Below are 15,303 nucleotides of genomic sequence, written 5' to 3'. Positions count from 1 at the left end.
TATACAACTCTTATTTAAGAAATCCATTAAGGAATGCAATTTTGACATCCATTTGCCAGATTTCATAATCATAAAATGCGGCAATTGCTAACATGATTCGGACAGACTAAAGCATCGCTACGGGTGAGAAGGTCTCATCGTAGTCAACTCCTTGAACTTGTTGAAAACCTTTCGCAACAAGTCGAGCTTTGTAGACAGTAACATTACCATCAACATCAGTCTTCTTCTTGAAGATCCATTTATTCTCTATGGCTCGCCGATCATCAGGCAAGTCAACCAAAGTCCACACTTTGTTCTCATACATGGATCCTATCTCAGATTTGATGGCCTCATGCCATTTATCGGAATTTGGGCTCATCATCGATTCCTCATAGTTCGTAGGTTTGTCATGTTCTAGTAACATGACTTCCAGAACAGGATTACCGTACCAATCTGGTGCAGAACGTGCTCTAGTTGACCTACGTGGTTCGTTAGTAACTTGATATGAAGTTTCATGATCTTTATCATTAGCTTCCTCTCTAGTTGGTGTAGGCATCACTGGAACTATTTCTGTGATGAGCTACTTTCTGATTCTAGAGAAGGTACAATTACCTCATCAAGTTCTACTTTCCTCCCACTCACTTCTTACGAGAGAAGCTCCTTCTCTAGAAAGGATCCATTCTTAGCAACAAAAAAATCTTGCCTTCAGATCTGTGATAGAAGGTGTACCCAACAGTTTATTTTGGGTATCCTATGAAGACACACTTCTCTGATTTGGGTTCGAGCTTATCAGTGTGAAACTTTTTCACAGAAGAATCGCAACCCAAACTTAAAGAAATGACATCTTAGGTTTCTTGCCAAACCACAATTCATAATGTGTCGTCTCAATGGATTTAGATGGTGCCCTATTTAAAGTGAATGCAACTGTCTCTAATGCATGACCCCAAAATGATAGTGGTAAATCGGTAATAGATGTCATAGATCGCACCATATCTAATAAAGTACGGTTACGATGTTCGCACACACCATTACGCTGTGGTGTTCCAGGTGGCGTGAGTTATGAAGCTATTCCAGATTGTTTTAAATGAAGGCCAAACTCGTAACTCAAATATTCGCCTCCGCGATCAGATAGTAGAAACTTTATTTCCTTGTTACGATGATTTTCCACTTCACTCTGAAATTCTTTGAACTTTTCAAATGTTTCAGACTTGTGTTTCATTAAGTAGACATACCCATATCTGCTCAAATCATCTGTGAAGGTTAGAAAATAACGATACCCGCCACGAGCCTCAATGCTCATCGGACCACATACATCGGTATGTATTAGTTCCAATAAGTCAGTGGCTCGCTCCATTGTTTCGGAGAATGGAATCTTAGTCACCTTGCTCATGAGGCATGGTTCGCAAGCATCAAATGATTCTTAATCAAGTGATTCTAAAAGTCCATCCGCATGGAGTTTCTTCATGCGCTTTACGCCAATATGACCTAAACAGCAGTGCCACAAATATGTCGCACTATCATTATCAACTTTGCATCTTTTGGCATCAATATTATGAATATGTGTCTCACTACGATCAAGATTCAATAAACCATTCACCTTGGGTGTATGACCCAGAAGGTTTTATTCATGTTAATAGAACAACAATTATTCTCCGACTTAAATGAATAACCATATTGCAATAAACATGATCTAATCATATTCATGTTTAACACAAACACCAAATAACATTTATTTTAGGTTCAACACTGATCCCGAAGGTAGAGGGAGTGTGCGATGATGATCGTATCAACCTTGGAATCATTTCCAACACATATTGTCACTTCGCTCTTAACTAGTCTCTGTTCATTTTGCAACTCATGTTTCGAGTTACTAATCTTAGCAACTGAACCGGTATCAAATACCTTGGGGTTACTATGAACACTAGTAAAGTACACATCAATAACATGTATATCAAATATACCTTTGTTCACTTTGCCATCCTTCTTATCCGCCAAGTATTTGGGGTAGTTCCGCTTCCAGTGACCATTCCATTTGAAGTAAAAGCACTTAGTTTCAGGCTTGGGTCTAGCTTTGGGCTTCTTCACGGGAATGGCAATTTGATTGTCATTCTTCTTGAAGTCACCTTTCTTTTCCTTTGCCCTTTTCCTTGAAACTAGTGGTCTTGTCAACCATCAACACTTGATGATCTTTCTTGATTTCTACCTTCGCTGATTTCAGCATCACGGAGAGCTCGTGAATCGTTTTAGTCATCCCTTGCATATTATAGTGCATCACGAAGTTCTAGTAGCTTGGTGATAGTGACTAGAGAACTTTGTCAATCACTATCTTATCTGGAAGATTAACTACCGCTTGATTCAAGCAATTGTACTACCCAGACATTTTGAGTACATGCTCACTGGCCGAGACATTCTCGTCCATCTTGTAGGCAAAGTATTTGTTAGAGGTCTCATACCTCTTGACATGGGCATGAATATGAAATACCAATTTCAAGTCTTGGAACATCTTATATGCTCCGTGGCGTTCAAAATGTTTTTGAACTCCCAGTTCTAAGCCGTAAAGCATGGTGCACTCATACGTCTCCAACACATCTACTTTTTCTCACGCTTTTTCTCTTGTTTTGGACTCCAATTTGCATGATTTGAATGAAGCTAACCCCGGACTGACGTTGTTTTCAACAGAACTACCATGGTGTTGTTTTTGTGCAGTAATAAAAGTTCTCGAAACAGAACAGAACTTTTTGAGGATTTTTTATATCAATAATAAGAATTACTGGAGCCAAGACCCACCAGAGAGGGGCCCCTGGGTGGGCACAACCCACCAGGGCGCGCCCCCCTCTCCTGGCGCTCCCAGGTGGGTTGTACCCACTTGGTGTCTCTGCTGACGACCCCCCTGATACTATAAAATCACATATTTCCAGAAAAAAATCAAGGAGAAAGAATTATTGCGATCCACGAGACAGAGCCGCCGCGAGGCCCTGTTCTTCCTCGGGAGGGCAGATCTGGAGTCCGCTTGGGGCTCTGGAGAGGGGGATCTTCGTTCTTCGTCATCACCAACCCTTCTCCATCGCCAATTCCACGATGCTCCCCACCGGGAGTGAGTAATTCCTTCGTAGGCTCGCTGGTCGGTGAGGAGTTGGATGAGATTCATCATGTAATCGAGTTAGTTTTGTTAGGGCTTGATCCCTAGTATCCACTATGTTCTTAGATTGATGTTGCTATGACTTTGCCATTCTTAATGCTTGTCATTTTGGGCCCGGGTGCATGATTTCAGATCTGAACCGTTTATGTTATCATCGTTATATCCATGTTCTAGGTCCGACCTTGCAAGTTATAGTCACCTACTACGGTTATGACCCGGCACCCCCGGAGTGACAACAACCGGGCCCACTCCCAGTGATGACCGTAGTTTGAGGAGTTCATGTATTCACTATGTGATAATGCTTTGTTACGGTTCTCTATTAAAAGGAGGCCTTAATATCCCTTAGTTTCCAATATGGACCCCGCCGCCACGGGAGGGTAGGACAAAAGATGTCATGCAAGTTCTTTTAATAAAGCACGTATGACTATTTACGGAATACATGCCTACATTATATCGATGAACTGGAGCTAGTGCCGTATCGCCCTAGGTTATAACTGTCTCATGATGAATATCATCCAACAAGTCACCGATCCAATGCCTACGAACTTTTCCATATTGTTTCTGCTAAGTTACTACTGCTATCATCACTGTTACACTTGCTACAAAATTACTGCTATCACTGTTACTGTTACTATTGCTGTTGTCACTACTATCAAAACTATCAAAGTACTTTGCTACTGATCACTTTGTTGTAGATAATTCATCTCCAGGTGTGGTTGAATTGACAACTCAGCTGCTAATACCTTCAAATATTCTTTGGCTCCCATTGTGTCGAATCTATAATTTTGGGTTGAATATTCTACCCTTGAAAACTGTTGCGATCCCCTATACTTGTGGGTTATCAAGATCTTTTTCTAGCGCCGTTGCCAGGGAGCATAGCTATATTTGTCGAGTCACTTGGGATTATTATCATATTATCACTAGGAAGAATCTGAAGGATGCTAAGACTAAGATATTTCCCTCAAAGACGAGGGGAGGTAAGGAACTGCCATCCAGTTCTGCTTTAGATTCACCTTCTTTTATGAGTAAATTTGCAACACCACCACATGATATTAATTCTGATATGCGCAAGTTATTGATGATGCTACCTCTGCTATGGATAATGCTTATGATGAAGCTAGTACCTTGCTTGATAATGATGATGTGCCACTTGGTGAATTTCTTGATGAACAAATTGCTAGAGTAATACAACATGATGTTGTTGAATCTGATGATGAGCTTGAAACTGAAACTCCCGAAACTCCTACTAGAACTAGCCCTCCTAGATATGAATTGCCTAAGGTACCGGAAGGTTATGATAGTGAAGAAACAACTAGACATATTCTTGCTTGCAGAGATAGAGATGATCTAGAGAAATTATTATGCAAGTATAAAGAAAAATCTCTGAATGCTAGAATGAAATGTGATCCTAAGTTTGCTACTTCACCTATCTTTATTGATGATAAGGATTATGAATTATCAGTCGACCCAGAGTTAATTACTTTGGTTGAATCTGATCCTTGCCATGGTTATGAAACTGAAACTGTTGTGGCACATCTTACTAAGTTGAATGACATAGCCACCCTTTTTACTCATGATGAGAAAAATCGCTATTAATTTATTCTCAAATTATTTCCTTTCTCATTAAAGGGTGATGCTAAAGCTTGGTACAATACTCTTGCTCCTGGTTGTGTGCGTAGTCCCCAGGACATGATTTATTACTTCTCCGAAAAATATTTTCCTGCTCATATGAAACAAGCTGCCTTATAGGAAATATTTAACTTTGCTCGGACTAAAGAAGAGAGCCTCCCACAAGCTCGGGGGAGGCTTTGCCAGTTACTTGATGCTTTGCCTGATCATCCTTTTAAGAAAAATGAAATACTTGATATCTTCTATAATGGACTAACCAATGCTTCTAGGGACTTCCTAGATAGTTGTGCTGGTTGTGTTTTCAGGGAACGAACTATTGTTCAAGCTAAGGAATTATTGAATAACATATTGTAAAATTATGATGATTGGACTATTTCTGAACCACCGCCTAAACCCACTCTGAAGAAGAGGGGTATATTATATCTCAGCCCTGAAGATATCCAAGAGGCAAAGAAATATATGAAGGAAAAAGGTATTAAAGCTGAGGATGTTAAACATTTACCTCCTATTGAAGAAATACATGGGCTTAATACACCACCAATGCTTAAGGTGGTAGAGGTAAATTCTCTTATGAAGTTTAATGGTAGTGATAATCCTCACAATATGCATCATAGTCAATGCCTTTATGAGTTTGAAAACTACATTAGTAAACAAGATCACTTCAATGCAAATGTTATGAAACAATTTAAATATAATTCTGATATGATTGCTCGCTTGAGTGACTTGTTATTTAGAATCTCAAATGATGTTAGAGGTGTTGGAAAACATGCTTCTATGGTTCAAACTCAGTTAGAACAAGTTGCTAAATCTCAAAGATAATTGCTTGATGAAAGAATAATAATATGAACGACTTTGCTATTAGAGTTGCAACTAGAGGAGGTAAAATAACTCAGCAACCACTTTATCCTGAGGGACACCCTAAAAGAATTGAAAAAGATTCACAAAGGTCTAACACTAGTGCACCTAGTCCTTCTAAAAAGAAAAGGAAAAAGAAGAATGATAGGACTTCACATGCTCATAGTGAACGTGAAATAGAGAAATCTCCTGATAATGATAATGAAATTTCTATCTCTGATGTTGAAACTCAATCTGGTAATGAACACTCACCTAATGATAATGAAAAAGATAATTATGAGGTTCATGAAGACTCTCAACCAACCAATGATAAAGAACCCGATACTGATGTTGAGATAGAAGCACCTGTTGATCTTGATAACCCACAAGCTAAAAATAAAAGATACAACAAAAGAGACTTTGTGGCTAGGAAACACGGTAAAGAAAGAGAACCGTGGGTTCAAAAACCTATGCCTTTTCCACCCAAGTCAACTAAAAAGAATGATGATGAAGAATTTGAACGCTTTGCTGAAATGCTGAGGCCAGTCTTTTTGCGTACTCGCTTGACTGATATCTTGAAAATGCCTCCCTATGCAAAGTATATGAAAGACATCATCACAAATAAGAGAAAAATACCAGACGCTAAAATCTCCACTATGCTTGCTAATTACACTTTTAAAGATGGAGTACCTAAAAAACTTGGAGATCCGGGAATACCAACTATACCTTGCTCTATCAAAAAGAATTATGTGAAAACTATTTTGTGTGATTTAGGAGCTGGTGTTAGTGTTATGCCTTTCTCTTTATATAAAAGACTTGACTTGAATAAACTCACACCTACTGAAATATCCCTGCAAATGGCGGACAAATCAACTGCCATACCCATCGGTATCTGTGAGGATGTGCCCGTTGTTGTTGCTAATGTTACTATTTGACTGACTTTGTCATACTTGAGATGCCCGAGGACGACAACATGTCGATTATCCTTGGTAGACCCTTCTTGAATACTGCAGGGCTGTTATTGATTGCAATAAAAGCAAGATTACTTTTTATTTTAATGCCAATGAGCATATGGTGCACTTTCCGAAGAAACAATTCCAAGTGAATGGTATTAATGTTATTGAGAAATCTCCGACAATCACTATTGGAAGTTTTCAAATACCTCTACCTACTGTTAGAAAGAAATATGACATGCTTATTCTTGGGGAAATGCATATCCCCATTGAGGTAACTTAGTTATTTATGAAAGTTCTTCGATTTCATGCTAATCGAAAGTGGTTGTTAATAAGACTTGATCAACCTTATTAATGGATCATTTTTTAACGGTACGAAGTCGATGAATTTAGTAAGCACTACTTTCTATCCCTACTTTTTATTCTCTGTTTCATTAGTTAAATAAAATAAAATGCCATGTTTTGTCTATTTTCTAAATTTCCCGTGCAATAAAAAAATGACCCAAAAATAAAAGTTCTCAAAATGCCCTAAAAATTTAATATGATTTTTTATGAATATTTTAGAATTTTTGGTGCAAATAACATCAGAGGGAGGTGCACCAGGTGGGCACGCCAACACCCCCAGGCGCGCCCTGGTGGGTTGTGGTCCCCACGTGGCCCCCCTCACTTACCTCTTCATACCACATCATCACTTACCTCCAGAAAAAATCCCCATTGCTCTCTCTCCCGTGCTCTTGAGCTAAAACCCGCAAATTTCGATCTCTTTGCTCGAAGATCCATTTCCGAAACTATTTCGGAGGATTGTTGCTTAGTATGTGACTCCACCATTTGTCCAATTAGTTTTTGTTTTAGTGGTTTATACTTTGAGTAATTAGCTACTCTTGGTGCTGCTGTAGATGTGCTTGCATGTTGAATTCTTAGTGTTCTAAGTAGTTTGAATGCTTGCTATGGCCTCTATGTATCCCTATGAGTAGTTGCTATCCATCTTACAAAGTTTTGTTGACAATTTTTTGTCACTCAAAAAATTTTATTTTAAGAAAATTGTACGTGGATATGAATATCTCTAGGAAGTTTGGCTCTAAGAAGAACTCCAAGGGTGTTATTGGGGACTCTTCTGACAATGATCTCCACCCTCAGAGGTTGGCGGAAGTACGGCCGTGCGAATGGCCGCACACCCCGTTCCTGCAAGAGGCTGGAATTCTTGAGGAGTTCATGCAATATATTGCTAATGCCGGCCTCACCGACTTCATCACAGATGAGTGTGACCAGCACCACATCCTCACAAACATCTTTGTTCAAAGCTTTACTTTCTTGCTTAGAAATAATCCTCCTGAAGTGAGCTTTGATTTATATGCTGAAAACCATAAGATACCTTAATACGTCCATTTTGCATCATGTTTTCTTACTATTATTTATAATTTTTTTATCCATAATAATGCTTTTTGGAGTAATTCTAATGCCTTTTCTCTCATAATTTGCAAGGAACACACCAAGAGGGAGAATTCCGGCAGTTGGAAATCTGGACCCAGAAAAGCTATGTCAGGCCACCTATTCTGCACAACTCCAAATGGGCTGAAACTTTACGGAGAATTTTTATGAATTATTTGAGGAATATTGGAGCCAATAAACACCATAGGGGGGCCACCAGGTGGGCACAACCCACCTGGGCGCGCCAGGCCCCTAGGCGCACCCTGGTGGGTTGTGGCCTCCTCGGCCCACCTCCGGTGCCCATCTTCTGGTATATAAGTGGTTTTGACCTAGAAAAAATCATAGGAGGACTTTCAGGACGAAGCGCCGCCGCCTCGAAGCACAACTTGGGCAGGAGCACTTTTGCCCTATGGCGGAGCGATTCCGCTGGGGGAACTTCCCTCCCGGAGGGGGAAATAATCATCTTCACCATCACCAACAACTCTCCCATCTTTGGGAGGGCAATCTCCATCAACATCTTCACCAGCACCATCTCATCCCAAACCCTAGTTCATCTCTTGTATGCAATCTTGTTACGGGAACTATAGATTGTTGCTAGGGGGTGACTAGTAGTGTTGATTACATCTTGTAGTTGATTACTATATGGTTTATTTGGTGGAAGATTATATGTTCAGATCCATTATGCATATTAATACCCCTTTGATCATGAGCATGTTTGTTGTTTGGGAGTAGTTACCTTTGTTCTTGAGGTCACGGGATAAATCATGTTGCAAGTAATCATGTGAATTTGATATGTGTTCGATATTTCGATAGTATGTATGTTGTGATTCCCTTAGTGGTGTCATGTGAACATCGACTACATGACACTTCACCATATTTGGGCCTAAGGGAATGCATCGTGGATTAGTAAATAGATGGTGGGTTGCGAGAGTGACAGAAACTTAAACCCTAGTTTATGCACTATTCCGTAAGGGACCGATTGGATCCTAGAGTTTAATGCTATTTCTTAATACTTTTCTCGTAGTTGCAGATGCTTGCGGGAGGGTTAATCATAAGTAGGAGGTTTGTTCAAGTATGAACATCACCTAAGCACCGGTCCACCCACATATCAAATTATCAGAGTAGCGAACACAAATCAAACCAATATGATGAAAGTGACTAGATGAAATTCCCGTGTACCCTCAAGAACGCTTTGCTCATTATAAGAAACTATTTTGGCCTGTCCTTTACCTCAAAAGGATTGGGCTAACTTGATGCACACTTGTTACAATTATCTTTACTTGCTCGTTACAAATTACCTTGCCATCAAACTACTCGCTACTTACAATTTCAGCACTTGCAAACACTACCTTACTGAAAACTACTTGTCATTTCCTTTTGCTCCTCGTTGGGTTCGACACTCTTACTTATCAAAAAGAGCTACAATTGACCCCCTATACTTGTGGGTCATCAAGGCTATTTTCTGGCGCTGTTGCCGGGGAGTGAAGCGCTTCTGGTAAGTGGAATTCGGTAAGGAAACATTTATATAGTGTGCTGAAATTTATTGTCACTTGTTACTATGGAAAACAATCCTTTGAGGGGTATGTTCGGGGTATCTTCACCTCGTACGGAACCACAATTAGTTACCCCTCAACCTACTGCACCTACTGAAAATACTGAATATGAAATTCCTTCGGGTATGTGATACGTCTCCAACGTATATATAATTTTTGATTGCTCCATGCTATGTTATCTAATGTTTTGGGCAATATTGGGCTTTATTATCCACTTTTATATTATTTTTGGGACTAACCTATTAACCAGAGGCCCATCCCAGAATTGCTGTTTTTTTTTGCCTATTTCAGTGTTTCGAAGAAAAGGAATATCAAACGGAGTCGAAACGGAATGAAATCAACTGGAGAAGCTATTTTTGGAAGGAAAGCTACCGGATGGACTTGGACCCCACGTCAGGAGCCAAGGGAGGTGCTCACGAGGGTGGGGGGCACCCCCCTAGGGTGCGCCCCCTGCCTCGTGGGGCCCCCAAAGCTCCATCGACGTACTTCCTGCACCCATATATACCTACGTATCCTAAAACTTCCAGAAGAGACAATAGATCAGGAGTTCCGCCGCCAGAAGCCTCCGTAGCCACCGAAAGCCAATCTAGACCCGTTCCGGCACCCTGCCGGAGGGGGGAATCCCTCTTTGGTGGCTATCTTCATCATCCCGGTGCTCTCCATGACGAGGAGGGAGTAGTTCCCCCTCGGGGCTGAGGGTATATACTAGTATCTATGTGTTTGATCTCTCTCTCTCTCTCGTGTTCTTGAGGTGATACGATCTTGATGTATCGCGAGCTTTGCTATTATAGTTGGATCCTATGATGTTTTCTCCCCCCTCTACTCTCTTGTAATGGATTGAGTTTCCCCTTTGAAGTTATCTTATCGGATTGAGTCTTTAAAGATTTGAGAACACTTGATGTATGTCTTGCCGTGCGTATCTGTGGTGACAATGGGATACCACGTGATTCACTTGATGTATGTTTTGGTGATCAACTTGCGGGTTCCGCCCATGAACCTATGCATAGGGGTTGGCACACGTTTTCGTCGTGATTCTCCGGTAGGAACTTTGGGGCACTCTTTGAGGTTCTATGTGTTGGTTGAATAGATGAATCTGAGATTGTGTGATGCATATCGTATAATCATACCCACGGATACTTGAGGTGACATTGGAGTATCTAGGTGACATTAGGGTTTTGGTTGATTTGTGTCTTAAGGTGTTATTCTAGTACGAACTCTAGGGCTGTTCGTGACACTTATAGGAATAGCCCAACAGATTGATTGGACAGAATAACTTTGAGGTGGTTTCGTACCCTATCATAATCTCTTCGTTTGTTCTCTACTATTAGTGACTTTGGAGTGACTCTTTGTTGCATGTTGAGGGATAGTTATGTGATCCAATTATGTTATTATTGTTGAGGGAACTTGCACTAGCGAAAGTATGAACCCTAGGCCTTGTTTCAACGCATTGCAATACCGTTTACGCTCACTTTTATCATTAGTTACCTTGCTGTTTTTATATTTTCAGATTACAAATACTTTTATCTACCATCCATATACCACTTGTATCACCATCTCTTCGCCGAACTAGTTCACATATACAATTTACCATTGTATTGGGTGTGTTGGGGACACAAGAGACTCTTTGTTATTTGGTTGCAGGGTTGCTTGAGAGAGACCATCTTCATCCTACGCCTCCTACGGATTGATAAACCTTAGGTCATCCACTTGAGGGAAATTTGCTACTGTCCTACAAACCTCTGCACTTGGAGGCCCAACAACGTCTACAAGAAGAAGGTTGTGTAGTAGACATCAAGCTCTTTTCTGGCGCCGTTGCCGGGGAGGTTAGCGCTTGAAGGTATATCTTTAGATCTTGCAATCGAGTCTTTTAGTTTCTTGTTTTATCACTAGTTTAGTTTATAAAAGAAAACTATAAAAAATGGAATTGAGTTTGTCTCATACGCTTCACCTTTTTAATATCTTTCGTGAGTATGATGGAAAGGATAATTGTGCTCAAGTGCTAGAAGAAGAAATCTATAAAATGTTTAGAACTAAATATTTGAATGATGAGCATGATTGCGATGTTGTTAGTATGAATTCCTTGAATATCTATGATGCTAATGATATGCAAAGCCACAAGCTTGGGGAAGCTATGTTTGATGAAGATGATATTTTTTGTCCTCCAAGTTTTGATGAGCAAATTTATTATGATGAAAGCATGCCTCCTATCTATGATGATTATTGTGATGTCACGTATGCTTTAAAGAATAATGATAACCATGAAACTTGTCATCTTGATCTTAATTTTCAATCACATGATAGTTATTTTGTTGAGTTTGCTCCCACTACTATTCATGAGAATAAACTTGCTTATGTGGAGAGTAATAAAAATTCTATGCTTGTAGATCATGAAAAGAATGCTTTAGGTGCTGGTTATATTGTTGAATTCATTCATGATGCTACTGAAAATTATTATGAGGGAGGAACTTATGCTTGTAGGAATTGCAATAATATCAAGTTTCCTCTCTATGTGCTTAAAGTTTTAAAGTTATGCTTGTTTTACCTTCCTATGCAAGTTGATTCTTGTTCCCACAAGTTGTTTGCTCACAAAATCCCTATGCATAGGAAGTGGGTTAGACATAAATGTGCTAGTCATATTCTTCATGATGCTTTCTTTATGTTTAAATTCTTATCTTTTATGTGAGCATCATTGAAATCATCATGCCTAGCTAGGGGCGTTAAACGATAGCGCTTGTTGGGAGGCAACCCAATTTTATTTTTGTTCCTTGCTTTTTGTTCCTGTTTAGTAATAAATAATTCATCTAGCCTCTGTTTAGATGTGGTTTAATGCTTTTAATTAGTGTTTGTGCCAAGAAGAACCTTTGAGAAGACTTGGGGAAAGTCTTGTTGATCATGCTGTAAAAAACAGAAATTTTAGCGCTCACGAGAATTGCTTCCATATTTATTTGGAAAGTGATATTTAGTTAATTCTTTTAGCTATCGGCCTCTCCACGTACAGTCCACTTCAGATGCATGTCGGTTGTTGACCACGTTGACCAGGCCGCGCTGAGAGCACCAGGGCGGTGTACGACGGCGAGGCCTGGGAAGGGAACGACACGGAGGCAAGGAAGATTCGGCAGTTGTTTCCCACGCGGAGGGGAGTACGACTGTACGAGGGTTTACTGGTTTGTCTGCCATCGCCGGAGAATAACAACAGGTGTGGGTGAGTAGAGGGATGGCTAGGCCAGTGATGGGAGTACGGTGGGGCGGTGAGGCCTGCGCGGCAGCAGAGCTGGCCGCAGGGAGGAGGGAGCAGGCAGTCCCGCTAGTGCTTGTTTGAGCGGCTGGAGCAGGAAGAGCAGAGATTGAAGAAGCACGACGGTGATACGTCTCCAATGTATCTATAATTTTTGATTGCTCCATGCTATATTATCTACTGTTTTGGACTATATTGGGCTTTATTTTCCACTTTTATATTATTTTTGGGACTAACCTATTAACCGGAGGCCCAACCCAGAATTGCTGTTTTTTGCCTATTTCAGTGTTTCGAAGAAACGGAATATCAAACGGAGTCCAAACGGAATAAAACCTTCGGGAACGTGATTTTCTCACCGAACGTGATCCAGGAGACTTGGACCCTACGCCAAGGCATCATAGAGGCGGTCACGAGGGTGGGGGCGCCCCCCTAGGGCGCGCCCCCTGCCTCGTGGGCCCCTCGATGCTCCACCGACGTACTTCTTCCTCCTATATATACATATGTACCCCCAAACAAACAGAACAGGAGCCAAAAACCTAATTCCACTGCCGCAACTTTCTGTATCCACGAGATCCCATCTTGGGGCCTGTTCCGGAGTTCCGCGGGAGAGGGCCGTCATCATGGAGGGCTTCTACATCATCATAGCCTCTCCGATGAAGTGTGAGTAGTTTACCTCAGACCTTCGGGTCCATAGTTAGTAGCTAGATGGCTTCTTCTCTCTTTTTGGATCTCAATACAAAGTTCTCCCCCTCTCTTGTGGAGATTTATTCGATGTAATCTTCTTTTTGCGGTGTGTTTGTTGAGACCGATGAATTGTGGGTTTATGATCAAGTCTATCTATGAATAATATTTGAATCTTCTCTGAATTCTTTTATGTATGATTGGTTATCTCTGCAAGTCTCTTCGAATTATCCATTTGGTTTGGCCAACTAGATTGGTAGTTCTTGCCATGGGAGAAGTGCTTAGCTTTGGGTTCGATCTTGCGGTGTCCTTTTTAGTGATAGAAGGGGCAGCAAGGCACGTATTGCATCATTGCCATCGAGGATAACAAGATGGGGTTTATTTCATATTGCATGAATTTATCTCTGTACATCATGTCATCTTGCTTAAGACGTTACTCTGTTTTAACTTAATACTCTAGATGCATGCTGGATAGCGGTCGATGAGTGGAGTAATAGTAGTAGATGCAGAATCATTTCGGTCTACTTGTCACGGACGTGATGCCTATATACATGATCATGCCTAGATATTCTCATAACTATGCTCAATTCTGTCAATTGCTCAACAATAATTTTTTCACCCACCGTAGAATACTTATGCTCTTGAGAGAAGCCACTAGTGAAACCTATGGCCCCCGGGTCTATTCTCATCATATCAATCTCCACCACTTTAATCTTGCTTTGCTTTTTTACTTTGCCTTTACTTTTTACTTTACATATTTATACCAAAAATACCAAAAATATTGTATCTATCAGATCTCACTCTCGTAAGTGACTGTGAAGGGATTGACAACCCCTAATCGCGTTGGTTGTGAGTAGCTATCGTTTTGTGCAGGTACGAGGGACTTGAGCGTGGCCTCCTACTGGATTGATACCTTGGTTCTAAAAAACTGTGGGAAATACTTATGCTACTTTGCTGCATCATCCCTTCCTCTTCGGGGAAAACCAACTCAAGCTCAAGACGTAGCAAGAAGGATTTCTGGCGCCGTTGCCGGGGAGTCTACGCAAAAAGTCAACATACCAAGTACCCATCACAATCCCTATCTCTCGCATTACATTATTTGCCATTTGCCTCCCGTTTTCCTATCCCCCACTTCACCCTTGCCATTTTATTTGCCCTCTCTCTCTCTATCCTCCCTCTATTTTTGCCTCTTTTGCCCGTTTGCTCTTGTTTGCTCGTGTGTTAGATTGCTTGTTTGTCGCGATGGCTCAACCGAGATTTGGTGATCTTCACCTTAAAAGGTTAGAGGAGATCGAAACCAACGTTAGGAAGTTTATGGTTTTGCAATTTGAGCATAATAATTTCTTTAGAAACGAGCTTAAGGAACAAAAAAGTTTTATGAGTTATATGAATAAAGATCTTGATGATATGTCTAAAGAATTTGATGGTATAAGATCCCAAATTGCTCGTCTAGAAAAGATGACTGCTGAAATTTCGGATATGCAAGCCACCTTAGTCAATAAGATGGCCGCTAAACAGAATTCCTATGAAAATCAAGATGAAGATCTAAAAGTTATTGATGTGTCACCTATTAAATCTTTGTTTTGCAATATGAATCTTGATGAAACTGAATATGATCTTCCTTTACCTAGAAGGCGTTCTAAAAATTCGGAGTATTTAGATCTTTATGATGAAATTGATGAAAGTGGGATTGAAAGAAATAAAAATCTAGATGTTGCTAAACCCACTATATTGGATTTCAAGGAATTTAATTATGAAATTTGTTTTTTTTATTGATCGTATTTCCTTGTTGCTATCCGTGGTAAATTCTCCACATGCTTATAGTCAACATAAAGCCTTCATCGAACATATTGTTGATGCCTTGATGCAATC

Source organism: Triticum dicoccoides, chromosome 3A (genome assembly GCF_002162155.2).
Source record: "Triticum dicoccoides isolate Atlit2015 ecotype Zavitan chromosome 3A, WEW_v2.0, whole genome shotgun sequence".
Classification (NCBI taxonomy): domain Eukaryota; kingdom Viridiplantae; phylum Streptophyta; class Magnoliopsida; order Poales; family Poaceae; genus Triticum; species Triticum dicoccoides.
This window is presented reverse-complemented; position numbering follows the sequence as displayed.